Raw genomic sequence first — 10,514 nt, 5'->3', positions numbered from 1 at the left:
TCTCTCTCTCTCTCTCTCTCTCTCTCTCTCTCTCTCTCTCTGTCTGTCTCTCTCTTTCTCTATCTATCTATCTATCTAGCTATCTATCTATCTGCCTTCTATCTCTATTTCTCTCGCTCTCTCTTGCTCGCGCTCTCACTGTCGCGCGCTCTCATTTTCACCCAGTTTGTCTCGCCACCACCATAAGCCCACGTATATATATATATATTGTAGTATATGCGCCATATATGTATACCCATACACGAATATATGGCCTCCTATCTACACGCGGTGTGCTTGCATGCTTGCGTTACCCTTTCTTTGGCTCTCGGTGTAAGTAACGTGCTATCAAGTTGACAATGTAGCAACAATATTACTCGAGCAACTAAAAGCTTGTAATTCTTTTATGTGTGTGTGTGTGTGTGTGTGTGTGTGTGTGTGTGTGTGTGTGTGTAAAGGAAGCTATACGCTAGATGTTCATGCCTGGATTTCTTGTCCATTAACTATTATAACGTTGCTGTTCGTTACATGACCCGATGCCGCTCTAGATGTTAAACAATAACAAGATGTATGTAAAGAATACAATAATTAAGAACATCTTTATTTATTTCATAATTGAAAGATTTGTTACCGAATACGGTGATAAGTTATAGATTATTGGGAGACAAAAATATATCGTACATATTACCCAAATTCGCGCGTTGACAATACCGATCATATAAGAACGTTAAAGAAAATGATCTAAGCGGAAATAAACCTAAAAGCCGAAGCATTTAAATGTTAATAAACTCTGGCAAAACACACAAGCGATGAAACGAGCAGGCGGTCAGATAAGTTTTTATTAAACTATTGTTAAGTTTTACTAATTGACGATTACCCATTTTGGGTCTAAGCAATGACCACTCTGTATACTTCCATATCTGTGAGAAAAGGCGACCTAGCAGAAAACTATGCCAACAGGTATAATCATAACAACAGCATAGACGTGATTTGATAAAAGCCGACGAGTAGCAGAGTACGGCATTAAGGTACCATAATTCCGTACTCTGCTTCTTACGTTCTTGCCACATTACTGATTTTGCAAAAAGCAATTTTGTTTCATTTCACAATCTTCATTTGATGCTCTTAGGACGTGATGCTAAAATCAATACTTAAGACTATAAACGAACAAATTGTGGTTTAGTGTGTATCTAGGAGATTAAGCTTGAAACTCTAAGGATGCAAATTGACAGCACCGCGATTGAAATAAGACCGCTATTTATATAATTATAATAAGATTTGGGTTTTTAGCACATATTTAGGCACAGAACAAACGACATATACCTACGTCGCGTCTCGTATGTCGCTTAATTATAATCATAATCAGGAAATAATATAATGAGGTTGGCTGCAATGACATCACCGCAGAAGCTGCAACGTAATACGATTGAAGTTGAAATTATGTTCGCCTATATATTGAAGAGGCTGTATTTGCACATTTTTATCATTATCGCATGCATTGCGTAGGCTGCTACAAAACACTCTTCATCTTTCATTTCGTACGGAATCAATATATGACTTCTCCGTAACTGCAGTTGACGCGCATGCGCCTAGTTAACCATCATGAAATCACACGAATGTGCAGTAATGATGCAATTGTACCTCAGCATATGTACTGTCAAAAACCATGCACAAGTAGACATAAAACCAAGAATATATCATAGATATCTATTAACTACTCCTGATAAGATCAACATGTAGGCATACTGTTATATTCTAATCGTTATTCCTCCAACTTTTGTGGGAAATTACTAACAACGCGCAGCACACGTCAATGAAAGTATGGAATGTGTGGGCCGAATGGCTGTGCAGTTAATAGGATGTACATACACAGAACGTACATTGCACTGTAGCCGAGTCGACATGTAGGCCTTAGTGGCGATCCACCGGCTAGTCTGTACAGTTCGCACGTGCTTTAAACTCACAGAAATATATACCCAAGTCGATATGACTGCGATAATGCGATATCTTGGCATGTATAGGTTGGCAAGTTTAGGTATAGGCCGATTGCCTGATCGTGATAATATAATTATAAGGAATTATAATTATAATGTCTTCTTTAGTAATAAAAATACATGACAAAATATATTGTATTAGATGATAAATCTATAAATCTATGTAACCGCTTTAGTCCAAACATGTCGATTAAAATAATTACGAGTAGATACTATATAATTACGAAATTCCTTAGATTTAAAAAAATGTCGTCCAAACTCCAGAAATTATTAAGACAAAACAACCGAAACAAATTTTATATTCATAACACTTTTACATAATATATGTATATATATACAGGCCCGTAGCCAGCTTTATATTGGGGGGGGGGTTCGTGCAAACCCCCCCTGGCTACGGGCCTGTATATGTATATATATATATACTTTATACATCGTGGTGAATGATAATATGGCAGGTGAGGTTAGCTATAAGATCGATAGACGCGTCACAGTAGCCGCAGTACAACAGTCTGAAACCATTATACTCACATTATACCGTAACGTGGAAATATCATTGCATAGAGATATTTTACACAAAACCCTCATTATCATTGAAATAAATTTGTACACGTTTTAATCATCAGCTTCAAAGAATACCTTCAGTTAATATGGCCGCCATTTTATCGTATATCATATACGTCAAGAGTCAATAATCCCCATTATGGAAAATATGTTCTATTATGGACTCATTGATATACGTACACCCGTAGAGTTACCCACACCGGTATAAACATGGAGTATAGGCCTACGCATAATTTTACGTGTATATTTATAGACTTCCTATAGAAGTGCTATGAAGCTCATGCTTCGTAAAAATATATACAGATTTTCCGCTGTCAGCGAACAATACACTTGAACAGCGACAATGTAGGCGTATAGGTATATAATATTATACATATAGGTACTAGATGATTAGTATTAGTATATAGTATATATGATCAGTGATACTATATACATATACAATATAAGCATATACATAGTATGCATATACAGTACTACGGATAATAACAACATACCCCACCGACAGATCACCTCCCCGGTATATATCTGTCCAGGATACAATACCGGGGCCTACATTTACGCAGCCCCCACTCGCCATTTTACCTACACGCCAGGCCACCCCCGGCACCATCTGTATCCGCTCCGGACACGTTACCACCTCGGGACAATTACTCCCCCGGCACCATGTTAACCCCGGGCGCGGACATTTTAGGAGGAGAGTAAGCGCACGGACGGAGGATTAGGCAGCTGAGGAGGAGGAGGTAGGAGGGAGAGTGAGGGGAAGAGAGGATGTAGAAGGAGGTAAAGAGGAAGGTTGAGAAGGAGGTAAGAGGAGGTATAAGGAGAGGTAGAGCGCGGCCTCCTCTACTCTCCTGCCTCCTCCACCTCCTGCGTCCTCCTCCTCTCTCGCTCTCCTCCTCCTCTCCCTCGCTCCTTCCTCCTGCCCTGCCTGCTTCCACCTTCTCTCCGTTCATGCCTTGCGCGCCTCCACTCGTTCTCGCCTCACCTTTCCTCCCTTCTCCCTGTGCTCGGCTCCGAAGTCGGGTGCCGCTTGTGTGCGGGGCTCCTCCTCCTCTTCCACCTCCTCCTCTAAGCCTTCTCTCCCTCCTTCCTCCTGCTACTTCGGGACGCCTTCTCGGCCTACGTTTCTCCCCTTGTCTCCTTCCTGCACCTCCTCTCCTCCTGCTTCCTCTCGCCCGCCCATTTTCCTGTGCCTGCCTCCTCCACCTCCTCTCTCCTCTTCCCTGCTCTCACTCCCGTGCCTCTCTGCCTTCCTCTTCATCACCTCTCCGCCTCCTTCCGCCTACCACCGGTTGCTCCAGCGTCCGACGCCTCTCCCTCCTCCTACCACCGTCTCTCTCTATCGCTCCTCGTTCCACCTCTCCCGGCCGTCCTCCTTCTCTCACCGCCCGTTGTGCTTCCAACAAGCCTTCTCTTTCCTCCCCTTCTCCTCGACCACCTTCTTCCCTCTCGACATCGAGCCTGTCCTCCTGTAATCAAGGTCGCAACAATTGAATAATAAAAAACAAGGAGTAAATGTGCCGGTGGGTATATTGTACCGGGGTAATTGTCCGAGTGGGGGTAAGTGTTCCGGGGGTAAATGTCCGGGGGTTAAAGGTCCTGGTGTGATAATTGTCCGGGAGCGCCGGGGGTGGTGATTTTGTTCCGCGGGGGTAGAATGGCATGGGTTGGTAAATGTCCGGTGGGTAGTTGGTCCGGGGGGTGATGTTCCGGCGCGTGAAGTGGCATAGTGGGGGGGGGGGTAATGTCCGCGGGGAATTGTCCGGGGTGTGCTGCCTGTGAGGTATTTGTCCTAGCGAAATCCACATATCATATAGGCGATAGATCCCAATGATACATTACATATCATTAAGCTGAACCATATACATATACATATAGCATATACATATACATAAGTAGCATATTACAGATATCACATACGCACATACAGCATGACACAACACATACAGTCATACACATCAACACATTTAGCACATCGACATATCAGCGCACACAGCATATACTAGAGCAGTATACATATAGCACATACATATAATACATATGCATTAATAGCATAATACATATACATATACAGTACTATCATATTACAATACATAGGAGCATACTATCATATAGCAATACTATATACATATACAAAACATAGGACATCAGGAGCTAATAATGACAAATTTGTCATTATTAGCTCCTGATACACATATACATTATCAAGAGTGCATAATAGAGATCACTCTTATGCACTCTATTATAGAGATCACTATTATGCACTCTTGACATTATACATATACATAATATACATCCATACATACATACATAAAATATATACAAACATACATAGATAGATGAATATAGATTACTGACTTGTGCGGAAATTCAAAGCTAACGTAAAGGTAGAGCTTTCCTTCATGCCCTCGCGCGTACTATAACTACTATAGTCCTATTACTAGGTTGCCCCAGGTTTGTCCAGCGACGATGCGGCAAAAGGGGACACAGCATGCTGTACTTCGCGGCTGCGTCGGGGTGCGTGAATTCAGGAATTTAAGCGCGGGCGGGAAATAGAAGCCCTGGCGGGGTGGCGGCGGGTGATCGTTCCGACAGGGCGTGCAGGGCCTTGGTTCGGATCTGCGAGGCAAGGATGGGGGATCGGCCGGCTCCTCTTTCGCTCGGCGATTTCTATGGGTCTATTCTTGCTTCTATGATTAGAAATGAGTACACCCACCCACTCGTTAACGCAGTTGACCGATGCAATAGCGCGAGTTACGCAAATAACAGTGACAACGCGTCACAGTAACTCAGATGTATTCTATTTGATGATTAATTTTATGTACTCAACCGGCAGCGCACGCCACGCATGCACGCCACCGCAACCGCGACGCACGCACGCGACGCATGTCTATTATATATCTATTGTTTTAAACTATATCCTGTCTATCATATCTATCTATCTATTCTATCTATCTACTATCTATTACTATCCTATCTATCTATCTAAGTCTACTAATAATAATATCTATCTATCTATGTATTCTATCTATAGCTATCTTACTCTTTCTATCTATCTATCTATCTATCTATCTATTCATCTATCTAATCTATCTATACTATTATCTAATCTATCTATCATCTATCTATCTATCTATCGATCTATCTATCTATCTATCTATCTATCCTACTATCTATCTATCTATCTATCTTTCTAATCTTTATCCTAGTTATCTATGCTAATCTATCTGATCTATCTATCTATCTATCTAGCTATCTATCTACCCTAATCATACTGTATCATCTACTATCTTATCTCTCTATCATGCTGATTCTAATCCTTCGTATCTATTCATTTATCTATCTATTCTATCAGTCTACTACTTATCCATCTATCTAATCTATTCTTAGTCTATTAACTTAGTCTAGCTATCTATTCTTATCTATACTATCTATGTAATCCATATCTATTCATCTATCTCATCTCTATATCTACTCATCTATCTTACTCTAGTCTATCATCTAATCTATCTATCTATCTTACATCATCTATCTATTTATCTATCTATCTATTCTTATCTATCTATCTCATCATCTATCTATCCTACATCTATCTAATCATGCTATCTTATCTAGTCTATCTATCTATCTACATCTATCTATCTATCTATCTATCTATCTTAGTCTATTCTATCTATCTATCTATCTATCTATCTATCTATCTATCTATCTATCTATCTATAAAGATACAAAGAGCATTTTCTACCCACCTCCTGATTATCCGGTTCATTTTCTCGATTCGTTCTCCCCGATGGCCCATCCATCATTTCTAAACTCGGTATGAATCCGAACGGGGAAGAACTACGGCGAGCGTTCGTGTACGTTTTCACGGCACTTTGCAGCCAGTGCAGGCTGAACTCGCTGAAAGTGAAAGAGATTATCGCTGAGATATCGTAATGAAATGTATATAAGAACGCGATCATGTATAGCTATAGTCATTTCAAACCATCATCCTATATCTGGTGTTCAGGGATGAAGCCAGTCACCGCTGACGTGCTATGGAAACACTAAAATGCATTAGTGAGTTCTCCGCTCCTCGTTAAGTGTTAAATGGTAAACCCACTCCACCTGGTAATATAGTGAACCCACTACCTCTGTAATAATAGTAAACTCTCTTTCCATGTTAACTTGATGAACCACTCTCTTTGTTAACCTTGAGATCTGCTATATGATGCATCCCTCCCATCTGCTATAATTATTAGCATGCTCTTTGCGCACATTTTTCTATTTTATCGGACCTCGCCAGGAGCACATATTAATGAACTGCCTCTTTGGGGCAAGAATTCCGTGCGCAAACCCGAACAAAGCTTTTCCGCTCAATAGGAAGAGATCGATGTAATGAATCTCGATTCTGACGGCCTATAATCAGTATATATATATGATGATATATTATTGTATATTATATAGTAGAATATATAGATAATCATATAAACGGGGGCCTTTATAATATATATGTGTATATAATGTCGCTTATTGATCGTTGTCACTATATATTTTCAGCATTTGTTTGCTGAACTAATTGCGTATAGACTCCCCACTAGGCGAGCCTTAGGAGGGTTTGAGGGACGTAAAGTTTCACTCATTAAATCTGATAAAAATGCCAAACACAGAATAGCGTCACGGTGTCGTTACTCCGATGCCCCCCCCCCCTTGTGCTCGTGTTCAAGTGTACTTATTCAATGAGGTACGCCAAAACCCGAGAGCTACAATATCCCAACATATTCCGTTAGACGTCATCTATATAGGATGTTTTAGTTTGAGCGCAGCTTCCCAAATGTCAGCTACGTGGACCTATAGGATATATAGACCTGCTACGTGCTCGTTGTGACAAGAATAAATTGAATGCATCTGGGTTCATGAGCCATTTCCACGGTCCATATCCGGAGCTATTTCCACGGTCCATTTCCACGGCCATTTCCACAGTTCATCCCCACAGGCCATTTCCATTCCATTTCCATTCCATTTCCATTCCATTTCCATTCCATTTCTATTCCATTTCCATTCCATTCCATTCCATTCCATTTACAGGTCATTTCCATTCCATTTCCATTCCATTTCCATTCCATTTCTATTCCATTTCCATTCCATTCCATTTTCATTCCATTTCCATTTCCATTTCCATTTCCGGATCCATTTCTACGCGGCCGCAAAATTTCGAACGTGATCGTAGGCCCATGCTATTGTTTACTTCGTAGGTTATTGGCGGGATAAGTGGCTTCATGTGAAATAGAGATATATGTAAGTTCATGGGAGTAGTCGACGTACGCAGAGTCAGCGTAAATTCTCGCATGTCAACGTATCATAGTTAGTAGCGGAAGACTCACGAACTAACTATGCACTGTATCGAGCTCTCGCGGGTCGAACAAAACAGAAGCCGCACGCTGAAGGCCATCTTATGTTATGTTGGCGGCCATGTTGAATATATCGCACAGGTTGAGTAAACACAATCTTTCATACACCGACTGTTCCATTAATGCGCGAACAGTTAGCTACTCAGCGCAGCGCACCTAACCGAGTACAAAATGTTTACCGAGCTAGCGAGCCAGCGCTCTGCACGTCGCTTTCTCTCTCGCTCTCTGATCATCTCTGCTCATCTCGTCTGCTCTCTCCGGGCGCCGGATGAAAGACGGGAAAAGAGAAGAGACCCTCGCTCATCTCATCTCTCTCTCTCTCATCATCTCATCTCATCATCTTTCTCTTCTCATCTCTTTTCCTCTGTCATATGTGTCTGTCACAGCGTAGTCGCAGCGGCACCGGCACACGCATAGGACATCAACACACTTCTCAATCTTTCTCTGCTGCTCTCTCACGCAACCGCACACAATACAAAATACTCAACAAATACAAACACACACAGCTAGCTACACAGGACTGCGCGCCGCGGCAGCACACACCACACACACGCACGCAGCACATGCCCCCACACACTACACAGACTCGCCCGCACGCACACACACATCTAAGCACAGGATGCGGGGTTGTGATTCGGCCACGCCCACAACACACCAACATACACACACACATGCATCACGGAGCAACACCACACACACACACAGCACACACGCACACAGCAGAGCCACACAGCACGGCACCACAGCACAGCACACCAAAACACACACACATCACACGCACACACACATAGCACACACACAATCCCCACGAGCAACAACACACACACACATGACACACACACCATACACACACACACACGACCAGCACAGGTGAAGTCGATCGCGAAGGCCGCACACATGAGACACAGCAGCACACACACACATCACGACAAACACAAACACAGCAAAGCTTACACAGACTCGCGCGGCGGCGCCGGACCGCACACACACACACACCCACACAAGCACCACACACAGCACACACAAACACACACACCACACAGATCGCGCGCGCGGCCCCGACCACGACGACAACACGACACACAACACATGCGCGCACACACAGGCACACACACACACACACACACACACAACAGCACACGCACGCACAGCTACACAGACTCGCGCGGCGCGCACCGCACACAGCGCACACACAACACACGACCAGCACCATCACAACAGCACGCACACACACACACGTCACACACGCACAACACACACACACACACACACCATCACACCGAGCTACACATGACACATTCGCGCGCGAGCGCACGAGCACTAACAACACCGCACGCACAAATGTAACTCACACGGCACACAACACGTACACACACACATAAGCACACAACACATACCACACGACACACACATACACACACACAAAGCACACACACACACACACACACACACATACACACACACACACAGCCACAGCAGCACACACACACCACACACACACAATTACCAACACCACCACGACTCACACACACAACAGTACACAACACATACACACACACAGAACGACACACCAGCACAGCACACACACACCACACATACCTACACACACACACACACGCGCCACAGGACACAGCCACACCACACACACACACCATACACACACACCACACACAACACACACACACAACGACAACACACATACACAACACAATACAAACACACAACACACACACACACACACACACACACACACACACACACACACACAGCACACACACACACACACAAACACACACACAGCGCGACGGACGACAAGACGAACATCGACAACGGGACGGCGGAAGAGCGGACGGACGGGACGGAGCGGACGGACGGACGGACGCAGAGAGAGAAAGAGTGTAGAGATCAAAGATATCATTGTCAGGAGAAGAGCGCGAAGGAGAAGAGTGATGAGAGAAAGGAGAGACCTCACACACATCACGTTCCCAGCACGCATGCGTACTATCCGTTTCTATTGTCGGATCTGATGCACCATGTTCTCCTCATCTCCTTCGTCTTCTCTAATTCTCTCTCTCTCTCCCCTCTCGTCTCTGCTCTCTCTCTCTCTTCTCTCGCGCAGCGCGCGCCATCTGCTGCGAACAGCTCTCCTCATCCTCTCTTCTCTCTGCTCGACCTGCTCTCATCTCTCGTCGTCTCTCTCATCCGTCCTCATCGCGTCAGAACTCTCTCTCTGCCATCTCTCTCTGTCGTCTCTCTCTATTCTATCTTTTCGCCTTGCTTGCTCGTGCTCTCTCTACTCTTACACACAACAGCAGCGTTCTCTCTGCTCTCTTATCTCGTCGTCTCATTTCTCTCTCCGCAGTCTCCCCATCTTCTCTCATGTCCCTCTCTTCTCCCTCTCTTTTCTTCTCTCTATCTCGGTCTCTGAGATCTCGTCTCTCTCATATCTCTGCGTGCACTCGGTCTCATTCTCTTGCTCTCATCAGTCTCTTCTATCGTCTCTACGCCGTTCATAATTCCTATCTCTCTCTCTTCTCCTTTTCCTCTCCTCTCTCCTCTCCTCTCCTCTCGTGTGTCGTCTCTCTATGCT

The sequence above is a fragment of the Priapulus caudatus genome, unplaced genomic scaffold (genome assembly GCF_000485595.1).
Source record: "Priapulus caudatus unplaced genomic scaffold, Priapulus_caudatus-5.0.1 Scaffold609, whole genome shotgun sequence".
Taxonomy (NCBI): Eukaryota; Metazoa; Priapulida; class Priapulimorpha; order Priapulimorphida; family Priapulidae; genus Priapulus; species Priapulus caudatus.
This window is presented reverse-complemented; position numbering follows the sequence as displayed.